Here is an 18,003-nt window from a genome sequence, read left to right on the forward strand (position 1 = left end):
ATATATGTGGGGGGAAACCCCCCACAACCCCCCACCCAACGCCGAACCCCCCAAAATCAATTGTGACCCTTTAAATTCGGTCAATTGTTCATTCGAACAATTGTAAAGTAACAATTTGGGTAATACCAAACAAAACAAACATAGATATCCTAAAACCTGGAGAACTTTGCTCTCTCGATCCTGTTAATGTTTCACGATATTTCCACCATCGTTTCATTGCTATGCTACACTTTATTTGTAATAAAACTGTTCCTCAACTCGGAGAAGTGCAACACTTCTATTGGAGAAAAGAATACCAAGCCAGAGGAACACCACATATACACATGCTTTTATGGATTAAAGATGCTCCTAAATTTCGTCAGGACAGTGATGCCACTGTTTCGCAGTTCATCCAAAAATATGTCACTTGTGAAATCCCTTCACAAACGAGACATAGTGACCTTCATGCACAAATTGCACAATTTCAAAGACACAAATGTGGCAAATATTGTTGTTGCAAATACAAAAACAAAGGGAAATACTACACCAAATGCCGCTTTGGTTTCCCTAGACCAGTTACAGAAACAGGTGAAGTGAACAATTTGATGTCTTCAGTTAGACATAGTGTTAAAGGTAAATCACCTAAGAACATGTATTACATAAAAAGAACAGAAGAATCAAAATATATCAATGATTACAATGCAATCATTGCCCTCTTATGGAATGCAAACATAGATGTGCAATAGATTGCAGACAATTCCACCGCAGTTGCACAATATGTTACAGCATACTTAACAAAAGCAGAAAAAACAGAGCTTCAAGACCTCTGGAATGAGCTATCATCAGACAAAACACTCTCTCAGAAATTGTACAGCTTAGGCATAAAAATGCTCTCTCATAGATAATGTGGCGCTTACGAAGCTGCAGATCGTTTAACCAGTACTGCTTGGTATGGAAAATCTGAAAATATAGTATGGCTACGTCTTGATCCTGCTAAATCTAGAAAAAGAGTTCTCAAATCATATGAGGACAAAGAAACAATAGCCAAAAATGATCCCAACAGCCAAGACATTTTGAAAAACATACTACCCAAACAGGAGTACCACTTTGGAAACCATGTGTCTATACCACATAGCCCAAAACTTTGCATACAAAAATAATATAAAACCTGATGGAAACAAAGAGTGACAGATTGTGAAGGCAGCTTAGTGAAACAAAGCTTAATTAATCACATCAAATTGTCATTAAAAACTCCTCAACGGAAATAACTATATTACATGTCCCTCTACAACTTTTTAAACCATGGAGAAAAGAAGAAGAGATACTAGATAACTATAACTGCTATGAAGACGCTTTCAAAGCAAATTAAAGCACTATCACTGATGTGAACTTTACGCAGTACAAAACAATATTGCACAATGAACAGCAACACAAAGAAGAACTCCAGGCCCAACTGGATAAGGACACTTCCGACAGTAGTCAACCTTCTGTAACAGGAAGTCAAGAACCACTGGGACAGCCACTAATAGAAAATGAGGCGGAATTAGCTATGACAGAAGTAGAAATCACCATGTGTCACTATGAAGAAGATACAGAAGACTTAACTGTACTACAATCAAAACTTAACAAAGACCAGTGCACCATTTTTGAAGAAGTAACAAAAGAAATTACACATGGTGTACAACACAAAAATAAAGAATGTACCTGCCAAAAGTACAAACCTATACTGCTATACATCAGTGGTGAAGCTGGTTCAGGCAAAACATTCTTAATCAAAATCATCAGCAAGTTCCTTCAACAATTGACAAACAACAAACTGTCAGCTGTTGTATCTGTTGTAACTGCCCCCACAGGTTTAGCTGCCTACAACATAGGTGGTGTCACTTTACACCGATTACTACTCCTTCCAGTAGAACACCAAAACAAATTAGACTACTACAAACATTCTGCAGAAGCTGCAATGGAACTACGCAGAGTATTAAAACAAATGAAAATGCTACTAATAGATGAAGTGAGCATGGTCTCCAACCTAATGTTGGCTTTGATTCACCTCAGATTGCAAGAAGTACTTAAAACAAACTATGAAGAACTCTTTGGAGGAAAACACATAATTGTTTTTGGAGATCTTCTTCAATTGACCCCAGTGAAAGGTGAACCTATTTTTAAAACCTTAGGACACAAACTCTGCCGTAAAACTGTTGGCAGCATAGGAAATGTCAACCTTTGGCAACATTTCCAATACAGAGAATTAACAGAAAACATGCACCAATCTGCAGACCTCACCTACGCCAACATTTTAAAAAGTATTAGAGTTGGTGTACTATCTCAAGAAGCACAAACAATATTAAAAACCTGGCACATCCATGCACTTTATGGTGATAACTCATGTGCTACTGATGTTATGGAACAATTAGCGTACAAACATGTCACTTGTATGTCCTTGATGCCAATGCCCAATGTATGTCCTTGTATGTCTTGCAAGCTGTTCCAAATTCAATGAAACAATGTTGAAAAAAGAAATGCAAACAATAATTGAAATTTGCTCCACAGTCAAACTGGACGTGCATGGTATGACACTACCCATGTGTCAACAAGTCACAACAAGACTAAATACCTTAGAAAATTCTATCTCCAACTCAGCTGGGTTGGAGAAAATATTAAAATTATCCTTAAACTGTAGAATAATGCTTAAACGTAACCTTGACGTGGAGCAAGGACTAGTTAATGGAGCACTGGGTAAAGTTGTTGGCTTTCAAACATACCCACGTGTCAACAAAATTCAATTAGTCAATATTCTCTTCTACAAACTTTCAGAAGTGAAAAGGATAGGGTGCTCAACAGCTCGATTCCTTCTCTTCAAAGACATGTATGTACGCAGAGAACAATTTTCTCTAACTCTTGCATATGTAGTCACCATTCATAAATCCCAAAGTCTTACCCTAGACAAAGCACTGATAGATATTGGTAACACAGTCTTTAAAAATGGCATGAGCTACGTAGCACTATCACGCTTACGTACACTTGACGGTCTATTTCTAATCAACTTTGATGGAAGTAAAGTAAACGCTGATATTCCTTGCATTTTAGAATATAATAGACTACATTCACTATACACCACCCACATAAAATCATATCCTGTTCCACAAAAAGGAAAACATTGTAAAAGAAAACAAATTCAAATTGAAATGCAACAGGATCTGACTGCAAATCCTCCAAAGAGAATCAAAAAAGCTAATACTTCATTAATTACCACAACCAAAGAAGAACCTATTGGTCAAAGTAACTCAGGCACTTCTTCAAAGAAGCAACACACACTCCGAAAAAATGACTTGGAGACAGAACTATCTGGTCCATTCAAATGTTCAACTGTAACTGGTGTAAATTGCTACGCAAATGTAGCAATGAATATTCTATTTCAATTGCCACCAATTGTTGACAACATTTACTTACACAGTACAGACCAATTGTGTTTGCAAATGTTAGTCCATCATAGAAACGCAACAAACGATCCTGACAACACGTGTAGTGTTCATGGAATAAGACAAAAATTGGACTACTGTGCTGGAATGGTGAAATTCACTATAAACTCACAAGAAGATCCACAAGAATTTCCAATGTACTTACTACAAGTACTGGAAAACAAAACATTCCTATAAATGAAATCTTCCAGATTTCATACATGTGGAAACATACATGTGCTCTCTGCAACAATGTGACACAGGAACAAATCCCTAATGAGCGCTTCGTGTATGTATCCATACCTAATTGCGAATCAATTTCAGCAACTTGTACAAAATGCAAACCATGGCAGATTATGTACTACCTGCAATTCAGATAATCGCTCCACCTTACTAATACAAACACATAGTAACTACGTAATACTAATGCTTCTATGTTACAATGAAGATGGTACCAAAAACAACTGCAAGCTGACTGGATTCACAAACGGTCAAGTATCACTTGGTAAGAAAACCTTCACAACAATAGGTGTAATCTACCACGCAGGAGACACACCCAATGCAGGTCACTACACTGCATATATTAAAAAGAAATGTGGATGGTTTGAATGTAATGATAGTACCATTACTCTAAAGCAGAGATTACCAGCAAATCTTACAAACACTTATTTAATCTTCTTAAAACCAAACTTTAATACCTAATGTTTACTTCAACATTAACAAAAATTCAATTAAAAAAACTATAAACAGTTAAAATACACCAACAGGTATCTAACTGGCCCAAGATTCTATAACATCCAAACAGATAAATGAAACCACTAAATTGTAACAAATAATAGGCAGTTAGAATATGCCAACAGGTATCTAAATGGTTCAGAATTCTGCAACAATCCAACAGATTACGTTAACATTAACCAGAAACAACAGGTGAACACTGAAAGGAAACAAACAAATAGACTGTAGCATAACAAAAAAGTTTTTTTTTAATCCAACAAGGATTTTTTTTTTTACCCACAGACCCAATGATTTGAAAAACAAACACAGAAACTGAGTAAAACGCACAGTACACTGGTGTGTAAACCAAATATGAGGGTCCAAAAAAAAGCTGAAATGTCTATTATGCAATGTAATAAGTCTTTATAGAATACATACACTAACATGCTCTTTTCTTTTATCACAGAAATTGAAAAAAGAATATTTCCTCCAGGTACCAAACTCATCTAAAAAATATATTGAATCTCAACCAATCAAACAGTAAGTATAATTTCAAATATTTGATAGATATTCCATCCTATAGGTGTGATCTATGGTCGTGATATGGTGCGGTGGTTGTGGCCAGGGCCTAGAGTCTTGGGGGTATAGCCTACAGCCTACGGCCTGCGGCCATGCACCCAAGACTCTAAGCCCTGGCCACAACCACCGCAGCATATCACAACCACAACCACTGTACCATATCACACCCATGCTACCTTATAACTTCAGTACTTATAACTTCGGTCTTGGGACTCTAGATCCTAGCCACAACCACCGCAGCATATCACACCCATTGTGGCTTATAATTTCAGTACTTATAACTTTGGTCTTGGGTGTAAAGCTAAAACAGGCACAGTTAGGAGATTTACATCCTTTGCTTTTTGAGGAAACCTGACACAACGAAGGCCATACTCCTCTTGGGCAACCAAAACAGCAAACTATAGCAGTCCAAAATAACGGAATGTCCAATCTAGGGTCAATAATATATATATATTATATATATATATATATATATATATATATATATATATATATATATATATATATATATATATATATATGTTAATTAAACAGACTAGATACAATAACTAAATAGAAATAAATTATAACAATGGAAAATGTGTAGTACAAAAGTTTGAAATGCAAATAAAAATCGTTACCCCTCAAAAACATATTCTTTTTCCATGTGTTTAATACAAACTCACTGTCATGACATTTATCATGTTATCTTTGATATAGTGGGTATTATTTAGCAGTGCACGGTGGTGGTGCGAGTTATGGTTTCTTAGCTGACATAAAAGAAAGGGGCTAAAGATGTGATGGCGTCAGTGATGGCATCAATGACATGTGTTGTGGCATCTTTTATGTTTGGGGTGGTAGTGGTAGCTGTGGAGAGTGTTGATTGGAAAAATGGGTGATTAGCCTACCATAACTCCCAAATTTCAGGGGTTCTTAGATTTTACTTGTAATCATAACGTCCTTTTGTACAAGGTTTTTGTGCAGAATGGCATAGGCTGTTAATAGGGCAACTGAACCATAACGTCCCTTTAACAAAGTTTTTTTTGTAGTGAATTTTGGACGTTTGTAGTAGGGCAATGTAACCATAATGTCCCTTTCAGAAATGTGTTTTGAATGATTTGCATAGGGTGTCAGTACTGTAAGTGATCAATAGCATTGGTTAACCAAAACTTTTATTGAACATTTAGAAGGGTTCCAATAGTAACACATAAGCATACTGCAAAACAACATTCGACTTTACTGCCCATCTGTCTACGAATTGCACAATAGCATATGCAGTTGCACAGCAGCGCGACATGGTGCAGAACTCATGCACACTTCACAATGGTACGGGTGAGCCGTTCACAGTGCGGAAGGACATTGTATATTTTTGTACAAACTTGTAACTGAAACAATTCCCGTGCACAACTGAACAGAGCAAGTTTACAGGACAATAGAAGCAAGAGTGCATACCGAGGTATTTTATTCACTTAACCACACTGCACCCTAAAACAATGGGGGCTGAATGCCATTGCCAATACAGATTTTGCAACACTAACCCATTGCACCAAAAAAATAAGGATTTTTTTATCTTCAACCGGAACGCCTCCGGAGTCCCCAATTGAAAAAAGAAATCCTTTTCCAAGATGGCTACCATTGAAAGGGAAAGCGGCCGTTGCATACAAAGTCTTTTTTCACTTTCCATTACAATTGTCGGAAAATAACAAAAATGGAAACGTGTGACCGTAGTGGCCGAAGAACATTTGTATTTGTTCTAAAATGTGTGGTTATGAGCAACACCTGTAACAGCAAGCCAATGCCAATGCCTGGTGGACATGGCGACAGCAAAGCAGTATTTACCTCCCCGATATTGTGGTCAGTAAGCATACCTACAGCGTACCCTTCAGACAAGAAAGGCATACCGTTCATTTATTTTGTACATGACGACCCTTAGGAAATATGAAAACAGTACTACATGCATAACACAAAAGGTGTTTTTTCGTGCGCAATGACCTTTACATAAATGTGTGCAATATACAGGGATTGTGTTTGGCAAAAATTCACTAATGGCAGAAATATTACAAGCAACACCATTACCACTGACCTGTGCACACATTTTTGTGTAAGTGCCACAAAGTGAAATGGGTGAAGGTGTACTGAAAAGGTATAAGGAAGCATTGCTTTTGAAGCGTTTCTGTACAGCAAACACTTTCACTGCCCCTGATCTCATTTGTCCACTTATACAAATAGACCAAATACATTGTGTACCAAGTTCCAGTGCATGGTACGATAGTGGTAACAAGAATAAAGTATTGTTTCACTTTCTACTGCCACTTGTAAGTAATGCTTACCTTTCGACACAAGGGTCCATAAATGTTTGTTTGCGGTGATTTCGGCGTACAACTCAAAAACTAAGTAACCATGGCAGCCGTATCAAAAGAATGCTACACACTTGACGCTGTGCAAGACCCAATCAGTGAAAGGGTAACATCTTGATGTACAGCATGCCATGGAGTAGCCAATAGAAATATTCTCCACTGAGCAAACAGGGAAATGGGTCCGCGGAGCGGACATAGATATCACTAATTTTTTTAATCATTTTAAAGGAAACGACAATAAGATGTATCAAAAAATGTACAAAAGCACGCTTTGGGGAACAAGCCCCTGCCTCTGCTGCAGAATTGATGACAATCTGTCCAGTGGTTTGCCCTGTAGCCGTGCGCAAAGTTTTTGCCCCATTCAGTTTATGGGAAAAAAGAAGTTTAGGGACCCCCCTATAATTTTTCCCCCTAGACGAATCCTTACCAAACTTTGGGGAAACATTCAGAGTGGCCCATATACTTTTTTTGCAAACTTTGGTAAGGATTCGTCCAGGGGGAGCCGAGTTATAAGCCGCCCAAAAAGTGCTCTTCCTATGGAAACAGCAATTTAACCATAACTACATGGCCACTACCGTGGCCATGTAATATATATATATATATATATATATATATATATATATATATATATATATATGATGCTGCATGAATATGCTTTTAGCTTACTGCTCGCCGCAGTAATATGCAGTGCTAGCCAGCCCCTCTAGCCTGCCCCACTAGCCAGCCCCTCTAGCCAGCCCCTCTTCATAGTGTCAAGGGGGGGAGCCTGTGCAGGCATTTAGGGGATGCGCCTAACACATGATTGATCAGAGACGCTTTCAATTGACCCCAAGTGATCGAATTAAATTAGAACTGCCCGGGAATGAGTACGAAAGCCCCAGATTGTCCTCTGTACGTGTTGGCGTTGTAAAAAGGGCCTAGATAAAACATTGGAGATAGCTTCGCAAAAAAAGAAGGAGACTGCTATTTTAGCAACTTCATTCTTCATTGAACATTCTTTCTCAGCTAACAAGGCTCGGCCAGTTAATGCATCTGCAGCAGAGAAGTTCGGATAGCCTGCTGAATTCAGCTTCAAACAAATTCATACCATTGAATTTGAATAACAATAATACTTAGTATGTTAGCATTACATTTGGAATATCTGATTTACTAATAACTTTTTGTATAACTCTAACAAGCTGCTTTTGTAATTCTTGGCGAATGCTTGTATTTGAAGACCGTGGAGTGAGTGGCTGGAGAGTGCGGGATTTGCTTTGCTCAAAGCTACAAGACTGTGGCAGCGAGCACGCACCATATACATGTGGGTAATTTGTATTCCCTATTAGTAATAACATGATTGTTATAATTAATGTCTGATTTTTATTTAAAAAAAAGACATAGAGCAATTCTTAAATGTACGATCCATCAACCGATAGAGGGAAGGGAAAAATAAATAGAGAAAAGAGAAATGTTTTATGGTATATAATGACGCTTAAGGCCTGGGAGAAAGGCACTGGCCAGTCTTTGAACAGTCTACATTTTGAACCCTAAAACTGCCCATTGAATGCATTTCCATATTTCCTTCCTATGAAATACGTTCTGCCCAAAACACTTGGCGTGACTCGTGCAGTTGTTTTGATTTTGGGGAGAGTGACGAGCAGAGAAGCAGTGCTTGTGTGGGGTGGGCAGTGAATGGTGAAGCGTCATGCCGGCGAAGGCCGGTAAGGCGGCGATGGTGATGCCATCATGCCACAGTGCCACTGCCGCACGCCCGCAGTGGCACAGGATTTAACATTTCTCAATACATGGTGTGAGTGCACACCGCACACCTAAAAATGTTGTGGACGGTTCCCTTTCCCTGTTTTAAAGCACACCTGTGTCACTGTGCCCTGGTGTTAGGGGTACGTGTGATCGCCCGTGGCAAAAGGTATTGATTTGGGACAGCCAGGAAGTTTTGATTGGGTACTGAGTGGCCAGCTGGTATGGATTGGCAATGCAGGACTTGCCCCAGGCCAGAAGGTGATGATCAATAATCATTTAGAAGGGTTTGGGGAGGCAGGTGCAGGTAAACCAGCAGCAGGACGTCAAGACTTTCGCTCTTCGGCAAAGGCATTTATTTTATAACCACATTTTAAAGAAAATAGCTGCTAGAACTGATTCTTTGTCATCGAGTCGGAAATAGGGAATACAAAGATAAAAGTAACATAACATTGGATAACTGCGTAACTGCGAGGGGCCCTGAGTCCCACACCAGCGCCCACAGCCAAAAGAAAGTGCCTGTTTGCCTGTCAGCAGGCACATTCCCTGTCCAAAGCCAACCCTAAAACAGGAAGAAAAAAAGTAGTTTACCCACGATCATGCTATTTCTACAAGAGTGGCAGGAGAGGACGTGTTGATTTGAACTCCGGTCTCCACGTCTCACAGCGTGAAACAGGGTCACGCAACAAAGCATTAGGAAAAATGGCACACATTCCCAGATTGCAATACAATATTTTTTCAGGGCAAACTGACCTTCTCATGCCTTTTAGTATAACATCTCATCTGTCAAAGGAGGACAGTACAACTCCTTTACATCACAAGATTAGCGTTTCAAATCTCATCACCACCATGCCACTGACTGCATTACTGAAAAATCGTTCACGGCCTGGCCTGGCATTTAAAAAAAAAAATGATTGCAACCTAAAATTCAACCCATGATCGCCTCAGCATCCCCCATGTTGGCACTGGACTGATAGCCATTAACGCATCTGCACGAGGCAGGCCATGCTTGATCGTTCAGTGCATGCGTGCTGTGCATGTTTTTTAAATGCGGTATGTAAAACTTATTGTTTGACCAGATAGAAACAGGAAGAGGGAGCTATTGTAGAGTTTCACGTGTGTGGTTTGTAGGTAGAGCGCCACCTGTTGGCAGCAGAATAGAACTGTATTGTAGTCTTTCTCAATGCCGCAAAAGTTGCACACCATGAATTGGTGTTCATTTTGTGTCAATGCTTGTGTCCACACCGTATCTCAGTTCACTTCAGCTTAGCATGACATGGCGCGATCATATGCAGCACCAGGCGACTCTTCAATTGATCATGCATGCAATGGTGCGTTATCCGTTATATTGTAATGAGGTGTGTTTGGGGTATTCTTGCAGATCCTGTAATGGTTTAACTGAAGAGGAAGCAAGTAGTAATATTTACATGTAACTGCGTTACACTTACTGGTGCAGCTCTCTAATTGCTGTCAGATGTGTTTGACGTTTTCTCCTCTACTTTACATGCACTACGTTAGTTTTAGCTACTTTTCTAAGTTTGGCCCAGGTGTCCATTTAGTCGTTTTGTTTGTGTTAGTATTGTCTATCCAAAGTGCTGAGCTGTGATTTACATACATCAGAATGTCACCTCCTGGCAACGGAGCACACTGTCTGGCATACGTTAAAGGCGATAAGCCAGAGGTACATTGATCTGATCTCCACAAAATGTGTAGGAGATTAGGTTGCTTGAAAGGGAGACATTTGAGAGAGTAAGAGAGAGAACTGGAAGTGAAACACAAAGAAAGTGGCTCCAAGAAAATTAGAAGAAAGCCGAAGGGTAGGAGGACCCATTTTTCATTGTCATTTGTATAGCGCCTTCCACCATTGGTATGGTCGCAGCGCGCTGTAAGTTGAACGCCTTTGGGGGACTGGAGTCCAGGTATGGAAACATTTGTCAGAGGAGTGATTCTGCATGGTTTTCCATGTCTCTCTGTTGGTTGTTAGTCTCAAGAGTCTGCATGGCTCTCCATGTCTCTGTGTTGATTGTTAGTCTCATGAGTCTGCATGGCTTTCTGTGTCTCTGTGTTGTGAGATTTCATGGCTTTACATGTCTCTGTGTTGGTTGTTAGTCTCATGAGTCTGCATGGATTTCTGTGTCTCTTTGTTGGCTGTTAGTCTCATGAGTCTGCATGGCATTCCGTGTCTCAGTGTTGGTCATTGGTCTCATGGGACGGCATGGCTTTCTGTGTCTCTGTGTTGATGATTAGTCTCATGAGTCTGCATGGCTTTCTCTGTCTCTGCGTTGGATGTTAGTCTCATTAATCTGCATGGCTTTCTGTGTCTCTGTGTTGGTTGTTTCTGCATGGCTTTACGTGCCTCTGTGTTGGTTGTTAGTATCACGATTCTGCATGGATTTCCGTGTCTCCGTGTTGGCCATTGGTCTCATGGGATTGCATGGCAATCTGTGTATCTGTGTTGATGGTTAGTCTCATGAGTCTGCATGGCTTTCTCTGTCTCTGCGTTGGATGTTAGTCTCATTAATCTGCATGGCTTTCTGTCTCTCTGTGTTGGTTGTTTCTGCATGGATTTCCGTGTCTCCGTGTTGGCCATTGGTCTCATGGGATTGCATGGCAATCTGTGTATCTGTGTTGATGGTTAGTCTCATGAGTCTGCATGGCTTTCTGTGTCTCTGTGTTGGTTGTTAGTCTCACGAGTCTGCATGGATTTATCTGTCTCCTTGTTGCCTGTTAGTCTCATGAGCCTGCATGGCTTTCTGTGTCGCTGTGTTGGTTGTTTCTGCATGGCTTTACATGTCTCTGTTTTGGCTGTTAGTCTCATGACTCTGCATGGTTTTCCGTGTCTCTGTGTTGGTTGTTAGTCTCACGAGCCTGCATGGATTTCCGTGTCTCCTTGTTGCCTGTTAGTCTCATGAGTCTGCATGGCTTTCTGTGTCTCTGTGTCGGTTGTTTCTGCATGGCTATGTGTCTCTGTTTTGGCTGTTAGTCTCATGAGTCTGCATTGCTTTCCGTGTCTCTGTGTTGGTTGTTAGTCTTACGAGTCTGCATGGATTTCCGTGTCACCTTGGTGCCTGTTAGTCTCATGAGTCTGCATGGCTTTCCGTGCCTCGGTGTTGGTTATTAGTCTCATGGGATTGCATGGCTTTCCGTGTCTCTGTGTTGGTTTGTTCCTACATGGCTTTACGTGTCTCTGTTTAGTCTTCTGAGTCTGCATGGTTTTCCGTGTCTGGGTGTTGGTCATTGGTCTCATAGGATTGCATGGCTTCTTGTGTCTCTGTGTTGATGGTTAGTCTCATGAGTCTGCATGCTTTCTCTGTCTCTGCCTTGGTTGCTAGTCTCATGAATCTACATGGCTTTCTGTGTCTCTATGTTGATTGTTTCTGCATGGCTTTACGTGTCTCTGTTTTGGCTGTTAGTCTCATGAGTCTGAATGGCTTTCTGTTTCTCTGTGCTGGTTGTTAGTCTCACGAGTCTGGATGGATTTCCATGTCTCCTTGTTGCCTGTTAGTCTCATGAGTCTGCATGGCTTTCCGTGCCTTGGTGTTGGTTATTAGTCTCATGGGATTGCATGGCTTTCCGTGTTTCTGTGTTGGTTGCTTCTGCATGGCTTTATGTGCCTCTGTGTTGGTTATTAGTCTCACGAGTCTGCATGGATTTCTGTGTCTCTGTTTTGGTCATTGGTCTCATGGGATTGCATGGCTATCTCTGTCTCTGTGTTGATGGTTAGTCTCATGAGTCTGCATGGCTTTCTGTGTCTCTATGTTGGTTGTTTCTGCACAGCTTTATGTGTCTCTGTTTTGGCTTTTAGTCTCATGAGTCTGCATGGATTTCCGTGTCTTTGAGTTGGTTGTTAGTCTTATGAGTCTACATGGATTTCTGTGTCTCCTTGTTGCCTGTTAGTCTCATGAGTCTGCATGGCTTTCCGTGCCTTGGTGTTGGTTATTAGTCTCATGGGATTGCATGGCTTTCCGTGTTTCTGTGTTGGTTGTTTCTGCATGGCTTTACGTGTCTCTGTTTTGGCTGTTAGTCTCCTGAGTCTGCATGGCTTTCCTTGTCTGGGTGTTGGTCATTGGTCTCATAGGATTGCATGGCTTCCTGTGTCTCTGCCTTGGTTGTTAGTCTCATGACTCTGCATGGCTTTCCGTGTCTCTGTGCTGGTTGTTAGTCTCACGAGTCTGCATGGATTTCCATGTCTCCTTGTTGCCTGTTAGTCTCATGAGTCTGCATGGCTTTCTGGGCCTCGGTGTTGGTTATTAGTCTCATGGGATTGCATGGCTTCCTGTGTCTCTGTGTTGATGGTTAGTCTCATGAGTCTGCATGGCTTTCTGTGTCTCTATGTTGGTTGTTTCTGCATGGCTTTACGTGTCTGTGTTTTGGTTGTTAGTCTCACGAGTCTGCATGGATTTTCATGTCTCCTTGGTGCCTGTTAGTCTCATGAGTCTGCATGGCTTTCCATGCCTCGGTGTTGGTTATTAGTCTCATCGGATTGCATGGCTTTCTGTGTCTCTGTGTTGATGGTTAGTCTCACGAGTCTACATGGCTTTCTCTGTCTCTGCCTTGGTTGTTAGTCTCATGAGTCTGCATGGCTTTCTGTGTCTCTATGTTGGTTGTTTCTGCATGGCTTTACGTGTCTGGGTGTTGGTTGTTAGTCTCATGGGATTGCATGGCTTTCTGTGTCTCTGTTTTGGTTGTTTCTGCATGGCTTTACGTGTCTCCTTGGTGCCTGTTAGTCTCATGAGTCTGCATGGCTTTCTGTGTCTCTATGTTGGTTGTTTCTGCATGGCTTTACGTGTCTGTGTTTTGGCTGTTAGTCTCACGAGTCTGCATGGATTTTCATGTCTCCTTGGTGCCTGTTAGTCTCATGAGTCTGCATGGCTTTCCGTGCCTCTGTGTTGGTTATTAGTCTCATCCGATTGCATGGCTTTCTGTGTCTCTGTGTTGATGGTTAGTCTCATGGGTCTGCATGGCTTTCTCTGTCTCTGCCTTGGTTGTTAGTCTCATGAGTCTGCATGGCTTTCTGTGTCTCTATGTTGGTTGTTTCTGCATGGCTTTACGTGTCTGGGTGTTGGTTGTTAGTCTCATGGTATTGCATGGCTTTCTGTGTCTCTGTTTTGGTTGTTTCTGCATGGCTTTACGTGTCTCCTTGTTCCCTGTTAGTCTCATGAGTCTGCATGGCTTTCTGTGTTTCTGTGTTGGTTGTTTCTGCATGGCTTTACGTGTCTCTGTTTTGGCTGTTAGTCTCATGAGTCTGCATGGCTTTCCGTGTCTCTGTGTTGGTTTATTCCTACATGGCTTTACGTGTCTCTGTTTTGGCTGTTAGTCTCCTGAGTTTGCATGGCTTTCCGTGTCTGGGTGTTGGTCATTGGTCTCATGGGATTGCATGGCTTCCTGTGTCTCTGTGTTGATGGTTAGTCTCATGAGTCTGCATGGCTTTCTCTGTCTCTGCCTTGGTTATTAGTCTCATGAGTCTGCATGGCTTTCTGTGTCTCTATGTTGGTTGTTTCTGCATGGCTTTATGTGTCTCTGTTTTGGCTGTTAGTCTCATGAGTCTGCATGGCTTTCCGTGCCTCGGTGTTGGTTATTAGTCTCATGGTTCTGCATGGCTTTCCGTGCCTCGGTGTTGGTTATTAGTCTCTTGAGTCTGCATGGCTTTCCGTGCCTCGGTGTTGGTTATTAGTCTCATGAGTCTGCATGGCTTTCTGTGCCTCGGTGTTGGTTATTAGTCTCATGAGTCTGCATGGCTTTCCGTGCCTCGGTGTTGGTTATTAGTCTCATGAGTCAGCATGGCTTTCTGTGTCTCTATGTTGGTTGTTTCTGCATGGCTTTACGTGTCTGGGTGTTGGTTATTAGTCTCATGAGTCTGCATTGCTTTCCGTGCCTCGGTGTTGGTTATTAGTCTCATGAGTCTGCATGGCTTTCCGTGCCTCGGTGTTGGTTATTAGTCTCATCGGATTGCATGGCTTTCTGTGTCTCTGTGTTGATGGTTAGTCTCATGAGTCTGCATGGCTTTCTCTGTCTCTGCCTTGGTTATTAGTCTCATGAGTCTGCATGGCTTTCTGTGTCTCTATGTTGGTTGTTTCTGCATGGCTTTATGTGTCTCTGTTTTGGCTGTTAGTCTCATGAGTCTGCATGGCTTTCCGTGCCTCGGTGTTGGTTATTAGTCTCATGAGTCTGCATGGCTTTCCGTGCCTCGGTGTTGGTTATTAGTCTCATGAGTCTGCATGGCTTTCCGTGCCTCGGTGTTGGTTATTAGCCTCATGAGTCTGCATGGCTTTCTGTGCCTCGGTGTTGGTTATTAGTCTCATGAGTCTGCATGGCTTTCCGTGCCTCGGTGTTGGTTATTAGTCTCATGAGTCTGCATGGCTTTCTGTGTCTCTATGTTGGTTGTTTCTGCATGGCTTTACGTGTCTCTGTTTTGGCTGTTAGTCTCATGAGTCTGCATGGCTTTCCGTGCCTCGGTGTTGGTTATTAGTCTCATGAGTCTGCATGGCTTTCTGTGTCTATATGTTGGTTGTTTCTGCATGGCTTTATGTGTCTCTGTTTTGGCTGTTAGTCTCATGAGTCTGCATGGCTTTTCGTGCCTCGGTGTTGGTTATTAGTCTCATGAGTCTGCATGGCTTTCCGTGCCTCGGTGTTGGTTATTAGTCTCATGAGTCTGCATGGCTTTCCGTGCCTCGGTGTTGGTTATTAGTCTCATCGGATTGCATGGCTTTCTGTGTCTCTGTGTTGATGGTTAGTCTCATGAGTCTACATGGCTTTCTCTGTCTCTGCCTTGGTTGTTAGTCTCATGAGTCTGCATGGCTTTCTGTGTCTCTATGTTGGTTGTTTCTGCATGGCTTTACGTGTCTGGGTGTTGGTTGTTAGTCTCATGGGATTGCATGGCTTTCTGTGTCTCTGTTTTGGTTGTTTCTGCATGGCTTTACGTGTCTCCTTGGTGCCTGTTAGTCTCATGAGTCTGCATGGCTTTCTGTGTCTCTATGTTGGTTGTTTCTGCATGGCTCTACGTGTCTGTGTTTTGGCTGTTAGTCTCACGAGTCTGCATGGATTTTCATGTCTCCTTGGTGCCTGTTAGTCTCATGAGTCTGCATGGCTTTCCGTGCCTCGGTGTTGGTTATTAGTCTCATCCGATTGCATGGCTTTCTGTGTCTCTGTGTTGATGGTTAGTCTCATGAGTCTGCATGGCTTTCTCTGTCTCTGCCTTGGTTGTTAGTCTCATGAGTCTGCATGGCTTTCTGTGTCTCTATGTTGGTTGTTTCTGCATGGCTTTACGTGTCTGGGTGTTGGTTGTTAGTCTCATGGTATTGCATGGCTTTCTGTGTCTCTGTTTTGGTTGTTTCTGCATGGCTTTACGTGTCTCCTTGTTCCCTGTTAGTCTCATGAGTCTGCATGGCTTTCTGTGTTTCTGTGTTGGTTGTTTCTGCATGGCTTTACGTGTCTCTGTTTTGGCTGTTAGTCTCATGAGTCTGCATGGCTTTCCGTGTCTCTGTGTTGGTTTATTCCTACATGGCTTTACGTGTCTCTGTTTTGGCTGTTAGTCTCCTGAGTTTGCATGGCTTTCCGTGCCTGGGTGTTGGTCATTGGTCTCATGGGATTGCATGGCTTCCCGTGTCTCTGTGTTGATGGTTAGTCTCATGAGTCTGCATGGCTTTCTCTGTCTCTGCCTTGGTTATTAGTCTCATGACTCTGCATGGCTTTCTGTGTCTCTATGTTGGTTGTTTCTGCATGGCTTTATGTGTCTCTGTTTTGGCTGTTAGTCTCATGAGTCTGCATGGCTTTCCGTGCCTCGGTGTTGGTTATTAGTCTCATGAGTCTGCATGGCTTTCCGTGCCTCGGTGTTGGTTATTAGTCTCATGAGTCTGCATGGCTTTCCGTGCCTCGGTGTTGGTTATTAGTCTCATGAGTCTGCATGGCTTTCTGTGCCTCGGTGTTGGTTATTAGTCTCATGAGTCTGCATGGCTTTCCGTGCCTCGGTGTTGGTTATTAGTCTCATGAGTCTGCATGGCTTTCTGTGTCTCTATGTTGGTTGTTTCTGCATGGCTTTACGTGTCTCTGTTTTGGTTGTTAGTCTCATGAGTCTGCATGGCTTTCTGTGTCTCTATGTTGGTTGTTTCTGCATGGCTTTACGTGTCTGGGTGTTGGTTGTTAGTCTCATCGGATTGCATGGCTTTCTGTGTCTTTGTGTTGATGGTTAGTCTCATGAGTCTACATGGCTTTCTCTGTCTCTGCCTTGGTTGTTAGTCTCATGAGTCTGCATGGCTTTCTGTGTCTCTATGTTGGTTGTTTCTGCATGGCTTTACGTGTCTGGGTGTTGGTTGTTAGTCTCATGGGATAGCATGGCTTTCTGTGTCTCTGTTTTGGTTGTTTCTGCATGGCTTTACGTGTCTCCTTGGTGCCTGTTAGTCTCATGAGTCTGCATGGCTTTCTGTGTCTCTATGTTGGTTGTTTCTGCATGGCTCTACGTGTCTGTGTTTTGGCTGTTAGTCTCACGAGTCTGCATGGATTTTCATGTCTCCTTGGTGCCTGTTAGTCTCATGAGTCTGCCTGGCTTTCCGTGCCTCGGTGTTGGTTATTAGTCTCATCCGATTGCATGGCTTTCTGTGTCTCTGTGTTGATGGTTAGTCTCATGAGTCTGCGTGGCTTTCTCTGTCTCTGCCTTGGTTGTTAGTCTCATGAGTCTGCATGGCTTTCTGTGTCTCTATGTTGGTTGTTTCTGCATGGCTTTACGTGTCTGGGTGTTGGTTGTTAGTCTCATGGTATTGCATGGCTTTCTGTGTCTCTGTTTTGGTTGTTTCTGCATGGCTTTACGTGTCTCCTTGTTCCCTGTTAGTCTCATGAGTCTGCATGGCTTTCTGTGTTTCTGTGTTGGTTGTTTCTGCATGGCTTTACGTGTCTCTGTTTTGGCTGTTAGTCTCATGAGTCTGCATGGCTTTCCGTGTCTCTGTGTTGGTTTATTCCTACATGGCTTTACGTGTCTCTGTTTTGGCTGTTAGTCTCCTGAGTTTGCATGGCTTTCCGTGCCTGGGTGTTGGTCATTGGTCTCATGGGATTGCATGGCTTCCCGTGTCTCTGTGTTGATGGTTAGTCTCATGAGTCTGCATGGCTTTCTCTGTCTCTGCCTTGGTTATTAGTCTCATGACTCTGCATGGCTTTCTGTGTCTCTATGTTGGTTGTTTCTGCATGGCTTTATGTGTCTCTGTTTTGGC

The sequence above is a fragment of the Ambystoma mexicanum genome, chromosome 10, assembly GCF_040938575.1.
Source record: "Ambystoma mexicanum isolate Mex_15411 chromosome 10, UKY_AmexF1_1, whole genome shotgun sequence".
NCBI classification, from domain to species: Eukaryota; Metazoa; Chordata; class Amphibia; order Caudata; family Ambystomatidae; genus Ambystoma; species Ambystoma mexicanum.